The sequence below is a fragment of the Pleurodeles waltl genome, chromosome 5 (assembly GCF_031143425.1).
Source record: "Pleurodeles waltl isolate 20211129_DDA chromosome 5, aPleWal1.hap1.20221129, whole genome shotgun sequence".
Classification (NCBI taxonomy): domain Eukaryota; kingdom Metazoa; phylum Chordata; class Amphibia; order Caudata; family Salamandridae; genus Pleurodeles; species Pleurodeles waltl.
In genome coordinates, this window is record NC_090444.1 from 63,135,523 (window position 1) to 63,148,629 (window position 13,107).

Genomic DNA, 13,107 nt, shown 5'->3' on the forward strand with positions numbered 1-13,107 from the left:
ACTGTCTTACATTTGGAAGGACAAAATGTAGAGAAAGACAAGGGGCAATAACACTTGTTTTTTATTCTGTGTTCGCCCAAGTCTTCTAATAAAAATGGTACCTCACTTGTGTGGGTAGGCCTAATGCTCGCCACAGGAAATATAACATGGACACATCACATTTTTACATTGAAATCTGACGTGTTTTTTGCAAAGTGCCTAGCTGTAGATTATGGCCTCTAGCTCAGCCGGCACCTAGGGAACCCAACCAAGGCTGTGCATTTTTGAAAACTAGAAACCTAGGGGAATCCAGGATGGGGTGACTTGTGGGGCTCTTACCAGGTTCTGTTACCCAGAATCCTCTGCAAACCAAAAAATCTGGCCAAAAAAAAAAAAAACACTTTTTCCTCACATTTTGGTGACAGAAAGCTCTGGAATCTGAGGGAATCCACACATTTCCTTCCACCCAGTGTTCACCCCCCCCCCCCCCCCCCAAGTCTCCTGATAACAATGGTACCACTTGTGTGGGTAGGCCTAGTGCCCGTGACAGGAAATGCCCCAAAACACAACGTGGACACATCACATTTTCCCAAAGAAAACAGAGCTGTTTTTTTTTTTTTTGCTAAGTGCCTAGCTGTAGATTTCGGCCTCTAACTCAGCCGGCACCAAGGGAAACCTACCAAACCTGCGCATTTTTGAAAACTAGTCACCTAGGGGAATCCAAGATGGGGTGACTTGTGGGGCTCTCACAAGGTTCTGTTATCCAGAATCCTTTGCAAACCTCAAAATTTGGCCAAACAACACACTTTTTCCTCACATTTAAGTGACAGAAAGTTCTGGAATCTGAGAGGAGCCACAAATGTCCATCCACCCAGCATTTCCCTCCCAAGTCTCCTGATAAAAATGGTACCTCACTTGTGGGGGTAGGCCTAGTGCCCGCAAAAGGAAATGCCCCAAAACACTATGTGAACACATCAAAATGATCAAATACTAAACTACCTGTTTTTGCAGGGTGGTGGGAGGGGGGCTGCGTTTTTGGTCCTGGGCTCAGCAGCCATATAGGGAAACCTACCAAACCCAAACATTTCTGAAAACTAGACACCTGAGGGAATCCAGGGAGATGTGACTTGTGTGGATCCCCCAATGTTTTCTTACCCAGAATCCTCAGCAAACCTCAAATTTAGCTAACATGTTGAAATTGAGGGGGAACTAAAGCGGGTCCAAAAGGGCAGTTTGAAAAAAAACATTTTTAGGCTGACAAGTGGGGCAGAATTTTTATCGGTATAGATGAGACAATACTGGGTGGTAGGAATTTTATGGATTCCTGCAGATTCCGGAAGGTTCCATCACAAAAATGTGGAAAAAATGTGTGATTTCCAGCAAAGTTGGAGGTTTGCAGGGCATTGGTAAGAAAATGGTGCAGGGTGCATGTGAAGCACACCACCCTGGACTCACCCAGATGTTTAGTTTTCAGATGTGTCTAGGTCTTGTGGATTTTTCTACATGGCAGCGTCCTAAAGTCCAAAAAGTGCAGCCCTCACCATTCCAAGTGGGACGATTTTGAGAGTTAGCCAAGTGCTCATCGACCAAATGTAAAACCAAAACCCAAAATAATCAAATGTCCTCTTGCTTGCCGTGGGATAAGATGTTTTAGTGTGCAAGGGGTGAGCTGAAAGACTGTTACCCTCTTCAGTTGGGGTGGGGGCATAACCATGCCCATACTGGTTGGTAGCCACCACCAGACTATTTATTTTTTTATTCCCTTGCATCTAGCAGACTTTCTGCACCCCCCCGGGTGCCCCATCTGCCCACTGGTGGGCAGAACAACTTTGGCCCCATTTATTTGGGGTGGGGGTATGGCCGTACTCCCACCCTCTTATTTTGAAGAAAAGAAAATCTTCTCTGGTGGGCTTTCTGCCCCAGTTGGGATAGATGGGCCATCCACAAATAGGCAGATCTGCCCCCAAGGGGGGCAGATATGGCCAACAGTAATGTGCCCCATCGGGAGTGGCCCGTGCCCAAGGGGCTGCCCCCCCTAAACAAAACACAGACATGCACACACACACCAATCCCTGGTACCCAAGTGGCTTCTGCCCCCCCGGGTGCGTTAGGCACCAGGGATTGGGGTGTGTGTATACATTAAAACACCTCTGACTTATGCTTTACTCACTACTCTGCCCCCTAGAATATGTGATCTCGAATTGATTATTGCCTTCTCACTGCTACATTCTGCCCATAGTTGACCTCTACGCGCCATCTTTCACACACCCCATCCGACCACCCTCCTATATTGATTGCACTTAGCATTCTGTTTGGGGGAGGCCGGGAGAGACAATGGGGGGTTCCTACAGTAGTGCTGCAGGACGAATTGTTCAGTTCAGAATCAGGCACAGCCATATCACAATATTTCTGGCATAACAAAGGTACAGTAGACTTCAATGCCACCCTTTGGGAGCAATTCACAGCCGATATCAGGGGTATCTGCATCTCTAAACATTCAAGGGTCCTCATAGACATCCGTGGGAGTCTCATGCGCCTTGAAGAAAAACTGTCAGATCTCGAAACTAGCACAATCCGGGTTACTGATCCACCTGTCACTCGGGATCGAGAGGTCCTTCTGACAGAGACTTGGGTGAGAGGGAAGTGCTCTACCTGGGCAAACATGCTAGAGTGTGTAGATATGGCGAGGGTGACTGCCCTGGGCAGACTCTGGCATGCTTACTACGTCCTCCGAGGGGCAACTCCTACATCACAGAACTGTACACCGATGGAGACACGTGTGTCACCTCTAATAAGGGGATAGTAGATACCCTATTCCACTATTACACCTCATGCATAACGGGTGAAGCTGCGGCTCAGACGGAGTACTTAAAAGAAGTGGCAATGGGTTGGCTCTCTAATCCGCAACAGCAATTCCTTAGTGAACCTATCTCATGCGAAGAGATAGTTCAGGCCATAGACTCACTTAATGGTTATAAAGCCCCTGGTCTCGATGGCTACACCGGTGAGTTCTACAAATACTTTAAACACCTCTTGATGCCCAGACTACTTGCAGTATATGAGGAGTCGCCCCAAAAAGGAGTTCTACCACCATCTATGCATGAAGCAGTAATAACACTTTTTGCTAATCCCGGCAAGGACCCCTTGAACTGTGGCTCTTATAGACCTTTGGCACCACTAAATTTTGATAATAAAATACTATCAAAAGGCCTCTCATCTCGGATCTCTTTATAAAAGGACCAAAAATTATCCTCAGCGCAATCGGGAATTGTCCCCCACTGATCAAAATCATTAAACCACAGGCCATCTTCTCAGTACTCAATAGCATCTCCCTGGATGTATCTGCAGCTGGAAACGCCTTTGACTCCTTGGAGTGACCCTTCCTTCATGCCATCATTCACAATTTGGGCGCGCACCACGTTTTTTTCTCTCTGATAAAACTTTTATAAGCACAGCCTGTTGCACGCATTAGAGTTAAAGACTCCAACACAGCCCCATTTCCTATCGTAAGAGGTTCCCGCAAGGGATGCTCCCTTTCACCACTGCTTTTTGTCACAGCACCAGATCCTTTAGTCTGACACCTTACTCTACGCCATCTACATCACGGTCTACAATTTACACCTGGCCTATTGCTCGTTTCCCTTTACGGAGAGGACATCCTTCTCTTCATCCACAAACTGGAGGCGACCCGTACACCATTACTGCACGAGCTGACACAGTTTGAGACACAACTGATCCAAGTCGGAGCTATTTCCTATTACCCCTGTTACAAGGCGAGGTCCATGCGAATATCCACTGACCTGATGTGATGGCCGAGTTAAATATGCAGATGATATAATACACACAGAGAAAGACCGGGTGATACAACTTAACTATGGTCCCGCTGTAGAACGTTGTCGAAATAAATCAATAGATGGATCTGATTGCCTCTTTCAATGGCCAGCAGGATTGCAATTATTAAAATGGTAGTTCTTCCACATTTTCTTTATGTATTCCTCAACATTCCAATCCTTCTTAATAACTTGTTTTTAATTACTGTCCTTGGTCTACAAATTAAACTAATCTGGTGCAGCTGGAGTCCGCATATAAGTTGGGACACCTTGGTACTCCCCTATGAAAAGGGTGGATTTAGGGTCCCCTATTTCCAGCTTTACTACCTAGCTGACCAATGCGCTCATCATTAGTATCATGCACATGCTCAGCTACTATATGCCAAGCATGAGACAGATTTTGCTGCGCCCCCTCCCCTTGCCTCTAGCTTGCCAAAAGAAATCCTCCTGGACTCGAAGGATATTCAAACTCTGTCCACCACCTGCTGGGCGTGGAGGAAACTCCAATGCCTCCTCGGCAGAACCCTCCTTTATTCATAGGCCTTGATAATGGTGGCTAACCCATGGCTCCCTATAACTTGTGAGACTTTAGTGAAAAGCACCCTAATGCAACATGGCCTTCATACTTTTGATTACCTTTTTTCCAGCTGTCCATGTCCTAACACTCCACAGACGCACGTTTTAGTGATGCCACACACATGGATCACTTCATTCGACACTGCATTCGCAATGCGTTAAGGTCCACCAACCCTACCTACCTGATCGCCCCAGACGAATTTCCCCCACCGACGCTGGTTGTCACATACCCAGAGGGTATACAACTGGTATCTGAAATATATCCAACCAGTATAACAGCGCCCAGTTCATGATGACAAACTCATATCATACTAGGAACGTGACATAGGGAATGGGCAGCATGCTGTGCCCAAACCAGATAGATATCTCCCAACCATCAACATAAGCTTCTTCATTTAACATTTCTATGGTGTGCCTACATATCCTCTGTCGATCAACATAGATATGATCAAATTTGCACCTCAAACTGTCCTAAAGGTCACACTCCTGGAGCAGATTTCACCTGTACGGCTTGGTCCTGCAAGGATGTTCACAAATACTGGAGCGAAATTTTCCTAAAACTATCCCAAATGCTTGAATTTGAACTCAATGCAGACCTATTACTCGCACTGATGGGCTACACCCTAAATCTCCCTAAAAGCACCAGGTGATTCACCACCATTGCTTGCCTTCTGGCTAAACGAGATGTTGAGATCCACTGCAGCGGATGTTTCCCCGCTTCTGCAGCCAAGAGGCTCACCAGCATGACATACTGCGACACTACTAGTAAAATATATGCATCACTACAACGCCCGACCTCCAGGGCCAAGGATATCTGGCATCTGCTGCGCAACTACCTACTGTCCGTCAACTCCCAATCGCAAGAGTGCCGTCCCGATACAATAGAACCCCTCCACCTACCTGTGGTGCTTCACACTATCTGCATTTGGCCCCACGCCGATTATCCTTTTTTCAATTCACTCCTATGAAAAGACCCACACTAGGGCTCTAATGTTGGGCCCCTCTCGCTTGTACATTTATATGCACCCCCCCTTCCCTAGTCGACACTCCTGGGATAGAAATAAAATCTTGCTGATCCGCACACACTGTATTACGGACGTTATAGTGATGCAGCCACATTAACTCACCAGTTAGAGTGTGATTTACCTTTTCTGGACTTTTTCTGTTAATATCACTGTTTGCTTAATCCTGCAGGGCAGATGCACATATGGACTACATTATACTCCTCTGTCACTAAAGTTGACTAGGTGTATGCAGCTGACTACATTTATCATTGTATGCATCTCCTTTGTGGGAAAATGAAAAAAAAACGTTTCAAAACTAATTTCAGGGTGCACACTGGTAGGGATTCTTCCACTGACCCCCTTTATTGTCCTTCCACTTTTGGAGCTAGTAAAAAAATGTGTGGGAACTTGCCAGAACACTTTTTATTTTTTTATTTTATACAAAGATCAGTTTTTATATGCAGACAATTTCTAAACAGAAGTGCATTTATTTAAAGGATTCTTCAAAATATGCACTGTGGAATGCAGCACAATCTGCTCTAACCGTAAAGGTTACCCTAATGAGCTTGTGTGTAAGAAACGTCAAAGGGGATAGAGTAATTCCTTGCGTAGCAATTAACTACTTGTGTTGAAATTTTCAGACAGAAGAGATGTCCACAACTATTCAAGATGAAAGTATTTCACCTGTGACTGTTTTGGTTCAGGCAGCAGAAGTGTGCAAACCAGTGTGTATTCTAGACTACAACAAGAATTTGGGAAACGTAGATCAGAGTTCGGAGTCTTACAATCCTGCTTGAAAGTCATACTTGTGGTGCAAGACGCGGTCTATTCATTTGTTTCATTTGGCATCCTTGAATGTGTATGTTCTTTTAAGATTGTTTCCCAGATTCCATATTCTTTCAGCAGTATATAACAGACAGCCTTGAGGCAGCATAGCAGATCGGAGCGATTGAAGATGTGGTTAGACTGAAAGATACCCACTTTCTTGAATACATTCCTCAAAAACCCAATAAAGACTTCTTGTCAGGGATGTTGAATCTGCGTCCACAGAGGAGTGCAAAAGGAGAGGAGTACGTACAGCCCTAAGTGTCCTACTAACCCTAGCCTATGTGTGCCCACGGGTTTTAAACTGCATCATACCCAACTCAAATACTGGCAGCAACTGACACTATGGTCTGTATTGCTATTTATTTTCTGTTCTGACACCAGGCTGCCAGTTGTTTGAAGTGTAACACCTGTTGTGCATGAAGCTATAGTTGGGTTTTTCACCTTCTACCAACAGGTGGCTTATTTTATATTCAGAAAAAAATAATTAATGTGCAGTCCTCAGCTGAACTTTTAATTTGTTCTTCTGTATCTGCTTTGTGTGTGTAATGTATTCATCATGGGAGTGTTTTAGAAATGGAAGTGGTATGGTGCTCCATTGTGATCTCTGAGTGGCGACTAGCTGGCGGTGTGTGCATTTCCTGTTGGCTGACTGGCAGTGTGTGTGTAGTGCCAGTTCAGTGGGTGTGTGTGTGTGTGTGTGTGTGTATACTGGTGGTTGATTGGAGAGGTGTGTCTGTGTGTATACTGGTGGTTGATTGGAGAGGTGTGTGTGTGTATACTGGCGGTTGATTGGAGAGGTGTGTGTGTATACTGGTGGTTGATTGGAGAGGCGTGTGTGTGTATACTGGTGGTTGATTGGAGAGGCGTGTGTGTGTATACTGGTGGTTGATTGGAGAGGTGTGTGTGTGTATACTGGCGGTTGATTGGAGAGGTGTGTGTGTGTATACTGGCGGTTGATTGGAGAGGTGTGTGTGTGTATACTGGTGGTTGATTGGAGAGGTGTGTGTGTATACTGGTGGTTGATTGGAGAGGCGTGTGTGTGTATACTGGTGGTTGATTGGAGAGACGTGTGTGTATACTGGTCGTTGATTGGAGAGACGTGTGTGTGTATACTGGTGGTTGATTGGAGAGGTGTGTGTGTGTGTGAGTATACAGGTGGTTGATTGGAGAGGCGTGTGTGTGTATACTGGTGGTTGATTGGAGAGGTGTGTCTGTGTGTATACTGGTGGTTGATTGGAGAGGTGTGTGTGTATACTGGCGGTTGATTGGAGAGGTGTGTGTGTATACTGGTGGTTGATTGGAGAGGCGTGTGTGTGTATACTGGTGGTTGATTGGAGAGGCGTGTGTGTGTATACTGGTGGTTGATTGGAGAGGCGTGTGTGTGTATACTGGTGGTTGATTGGAGAGGTGTGTGTGTGTATACTGGCGGTTGATTGGAGAGGTGTGTGTGTGTGTGTGTATACTGGCGGTTGATTGGAGAGGTGTGTGTGTGTATACTGGTGGTTGATTGGAGAGGTGTGTGTGTATACTGGTGGTTGATTGGAGAGGCGTGTGTGTGTATACTGGTGGTTGATTGGAGAGACGTGTGTGTGTATACTGGTCGTTGATTGGAGAGACGTGTGTGTGTATACTGGTGGTTGATTGGAGAGGTGTGTGTGTGTGTGAGTATACAGGTGGTTGATTGGAGAGGCGTGTGTGTGTATACTGGTGGTTGATTGGAGAGGTGTGTGTGTGAGTATACAGGTGGTTGATTGGAGAGGTGTGTGTGTGAGTATACTGGTGGTTGATGGGAGAGGTGTGTGTGTGTATATATATACTGGTGGTTGATTGGAGAGCTGTGTGTGTATACTGGTGGTTGATTGGAGAGCTGTGTGTGTATACCGGTGGTTGATTGGAGAGGTGTGAGTATACTGGTGCTTGATTGGAGAGGTGTGTGTATGTGTATACTGGTGGTTGATTGGAGAGGTGTGTGTATACTGGTGGTTGATTGGAGAGGTGTGTGTATGTGTATACTGGTGGTTGATTGGAGAGGTGCGTGTGTGTATACTGGTGGTTGATTGGAGAGGTGTGTGTGTGTATACTGGTGGTTGATTGGAGAGGTGTGTGTGTGTATACTGGTGGTTGATTGGAGAGGTGTGTGTGTGTGTGTATACTGGTGGTTGATTGGAGAGGTGTGTGTATACTGGTGGTTGATTGGAGAGGTGTGTGTGTATACTGGTGGTTAATTGGAGAGGTGTGTGTGCGTATATACTGGTGGTTGATTGGAGAGGTGTGTGTGCGTATACTGGTGGTTGATTGGAGAGGTGTGTGTGTGTATACTGGTGGTTGATTGGAGAGGTGTGTGTGTATACTGGTGGTTGATTGGAGAGGTTTGTGTGTATACTGGTGGTTGATTGGAGAGGTGTGTGTATACTGGTGGTTGATTGGAGAGGTGTGTGTATACTGGTGGTTGATTGGAGAGGTGTGTGTATACTGGTGGTTGATTGGAGAGGTGTGTGTATACTGGTGGTTGATTGGAGAGGTGTGTGTGTATACTGGTGGTTGATTGGAGAGGTGTGCGTATACTGGTGGTTGATTGGAGAGGTGCGTGTGCGTATACTGGTGGTTGATTGGAGAGGTGCGTGTGCGTATACTGGTGGTTGATTGGAGAGGTGCGTGTGCGTATACTGGTGGTTGATTGGAGAGGTGCGCGTGTGTGTGTATACTGGTGGTTGATTGGAGAGGTGTGCGTATACTGGTGGTTGATTAGAGAGGTGCGTGTGCGTATACTGGTGGTTGATTGGAGAGGTGTGTGTATACTGGTGGTTAATTGGAGAGGTGTGTGTGTATACTGGTGGTTGATTGGAGAGGTGTGTGTATACTGGTGGTTGATTAGAGAGGTGCGTGTGCGTATACTGGTGGTTGATTGGAGAGGTGTGTGTGTATACTGGTGGTTAATTGGAGAGGTGTGTGTGTATACTGGTGGTTGATTGGAGAGGTGTGTGTGTATACTGGTGGTTGATTGGAGAGGTGTGTGTATACTGGTGGTTGATTGGAGAGGTGTGTGTATACTGGTGGTTGATTGGAGAGGTGTGTGTATGTGTATACTGGTGGTTGACTGGAGAGGTGTGTGTGTGTGTATACTGGTGGTTGATTGGAGAGGTGTGTGTGTGTATACTGGTGGTTGATTGGAGAGGTGTGTGTGTATACTGGTGGTTGATTGGAGAGGTGTGTGTGTATACTGGTGGTTGACTGGAGAGATGTGTGTGTGTGTGTGTGTATACTTCTGGTTGATTGGAGAGGTGCTAGTGTGTATACTGGTGGTTGATTGGAGAGGTGTGTGTGTATACTGATGGTTGATTAGAGAGGTAGGTGTGTATACTGATGGTTGATTAGAGAGGTAGGTGTGTGTATACTGATGGTTGATTGGAGAGGTAGGTGTGTGTATACTGGTGGTTGATTGGAGAGGTGTGTGTATTGGCGGTTGACTGGCGGTCTGTGGGTGTGCGCAGTGGCGGTTGACTGGCGGTGTGTGTAGTGGCGGTTGAATGGCGGTGTGTGTGTAGTGACTTGCTGCTGCTACATGTTTAAGTTGAGTGACTGGTATGTCAGTCTTCTGGGTATATGAAAGTGAAGGGTCCCTGAATGGCACCATTTGTTGATGGTATTGTTGTAATGTGTTGGGCCCTCAGCTGGCAGTGTAAACGTTTTTCTGTGTGTGATGCATGAAAGGTGCGTGAATGACATGTAAAGCATGCCTTAGTGGCTCACAAACTGGGAGTCACAGGTACAGTTATTCTGAAAGTCCAATTATCTTATCTTATCAACAGTGATTTCTGCATTTTCATGAACTCATGTGTTAATAAGATTTATATTTTGAACTTTTCACTCTCCCTCGTACTAAATCCAACCAGAATGTGTTTGTACTTGAGTAGTGGATGCAGTAATATTGATCTTTTCTGACTTTCATTGCCAGGGTGTGCATCATCGATAGGGAAAACCTACCAGCCCCACATATTTTTGTAAATTAGACACCAGGGGACTCCAGGATGGTCTGCTTTGCGTGGATCCCACATGTTTCCAACACAGAAGTACCTGTAAGCCTCAAAAAGTGGATAAAAACCCACATTACTTTACATTTCTGTGAGCGAAAGTACTAGAATCTGCACAGAGCCACAAATTTCCTACCTCCAAGACGACCCAAGTCTTCCAAAATGCGATGTGCAGCTATCGGATGAGAGGTAATTTGTGGATTTTAGACTTTTCCATGACTGTGTATTTTGTAACCAAAGTTTGAGATTTGTGTGGCCTTCTAAGTAAGAAAGTTAGTTGAAAACCACAGAAGTCAAGCCACCATGGATTTCCAGTGTCTAGTTTTCAGGAGTGTATGGGCTTAATGAGTTTCCTTGGGTTGCAACTGAGCGAGGACCCAAATTCACAGCTACTCACATTGTAATAAAAAGTATGGATTCTGCTGGGTGACGTGATGTCTCCAGGTCACATTTTGGGGCAGTCTGTGTAGCGGGCACTATGCCCAGACACACGAGTGGGCTACTGTTTTTATTGGGAGACATGTGGGAACAAGCAATAGTAGAACATTTGTTATTACCAATTGGAAAGCCAGTATGTAATAATGAAAACATGTACAAATAACCACGGTTCTTAAACTCAGTAGCTTGTGTACATTTCAGAGATATATATGTTTCCATCACATCCATTTTTCATTCTTTGTATTGTACCTTATGAACTGCTGTACAGATGATACACAATGAAAAATTATTTCAAGAGCAGCTCAGTTGTTGGCTCTTGGTCTCGCGGGTACCTCAGGTTCTTTGGGAACCTACAAATTCAATATATACCCTCGACCAGACGAGTCTAGCAGACATAAAAGAGAATATTACTTTTGGAAATCGGATATTTTGTCAAAGAAGATACAGATGAAATAATAGTCACAAATTGATGTTTCTTCCTACTAATTTTCATGATTTTTTTTTAGTTCAACAGTTAGTTTCTTTAGAAAAACCTAGAGGGGTATACACACAGAACCCCTTGCTGAATCCAAAACTATTGTCTACATTTCAAAGTATACAGCTTTCTGGTACCACCCAAGGGTTTTGCACCTGTTTCCACCACAAACTGCAAGTAGGCTGACACCACAAAAATTAAGAAAGTAGACTATGCCTTAGAAAAATTAAAAAACTGGTTTAAAAAAATGATACAATTGGGCTTGTTCTGGAAAACTGGTGGCCCAAGCACAGCAAACCTTTTTGTTGATGCCATTTAAAAAAAAAAAAAAAAAAAACTGTGCTTGCTAACATAGCACCCTTTCCCGCTATTTTTTACCGTAAAAACAAAATGTAGCCCTATTTGGCTAATTGCTCTGTCTACTCCAGGAGAATCCACAAACCTCGGGTACCTTTACAATCCCCAGGAAGATGGAAAAAAGGACACACATTTAGCCTGGATAGCTTATGTGGAAAAGAAAGTATGAACGCATACGCATTAAGTACGCCAAATAGCAAAAAAGGGCTAGGCATTCAAGGAGGAAAAGGCTTAGCAACCAATGGGTTAATGGTAGAGTGAGAGCTTTTAAATTAATGGTAGCGCTCAGCTCAGCACCAGGAGACCTTCTGTAAGTCAGAGTAAAATAACAATATTAATATTTGCAGAGGGCTTTGGGTCAGCCCATCGCTTACCAATGACTGGCTTTCTTGTAAACCTCATTCGCTTCCTTCTAATTGGGCAGCTTTCCTTTCCGTTGCATGCGTCCGCACATCCGTATCGCAGCGAGACACTTTAGTGTTTAGAAAAGGGCTCGGGAACCCTGTCAATGTCACGTCAGTGTTTTTCATTGGTTCGTGGGCTTGCCTAATAAAATCTGCTTGCTTTCATTAGTCGAAGGCATGCATACGTCATGCCTTTTCCGGTGGATAGCCCTCCTCGAGCGCATCGACCAAGTACAGAAAACATGCGAGGCTCGCTGTTTTCTGTCTGGCTCGTGGACTACTTTTTCTCTAATTTACTAGCGCGATTCCGCTTGGCAGGAGTCGAGCGCTTTACATAGTTAATTGCACTTTTTCGGGTTACTTACATAAATGCACTTTAGCTGATTGGTGAAAAGTCGGGTTAGGAGTTTACAACGCTATCAGCTCTAACATGAGCAAACGCGAGACCCATTGCATTGCAAATGCTTGTTGTGTTTGTCTCTCCTCTGGCCACATCTTCTTTACTATCCCTTGATTGTATGACTTGTATCTCTGCACTGCCTACACCGAGGGTGCTGCGTTTTCATTTTCTACCTGCACTCTATGGAAACGCATGTGTACTCTTGCTCTCTCCTGTGTGCTGATGCAATGCCCAAGGCTACAGAGACCCAACACATGGAGCTCTGATCTACAACCACGCAGGGAGGCCCTCTGCATAGCCCTGGAGACCCAACACACACAGCTCTACACCACAACCACACAGAGGCAGGGAGAAGATGCCAAGGGGCACTGCACTGGTCCTAGAGACCCAAGACACAGACCACTGTACTGCACCTTCTCAGGGAGAAGCAGTGTAGGGAAACTCACTCAGGCCCTGGAGACTTAACACACAAGACTAGATGCCAAGAGGCTCTCTCCATATCTACAAAGATCCTCTACACAGAGCTCTGCACCACAACCACACATGGGGCAGCAGAGTAGATGCCACGGGGCACTCTCCATGGCTATAAAGATCCTCCATGCAGAGGTCTGCACCACAACCACACACGGGGCAGCAGAGTAGATTCCAAGGGGCACCCTCCACAGCTATAAAGATCCTCCATGCAGAGGTCTGCACCACAACCACACACGGAGCAGCAGAGTAGATTCCAAGGGGCACCCTCCACAGCTATAAAAATCCCCCACACAGAGGTCTGCACCGCAACC

General features: G+C 45.5%; 1 protein-coding gene across 2 annotated transcripts in view; it reads right to left on the minus strand.

Moving 5' to 3' along the window:
- The window catches only part of LOC138295339 (low density lipoprotein receptor adapter protein 1-B-like), a 216,157-nt gene that overhangs the window by 178,248 nt on the left and 24,802 nt on the right, over positions 1 to 13,107 (minus strand). The gene's annotated exons all lie outside the window — the stretch shown is intronic.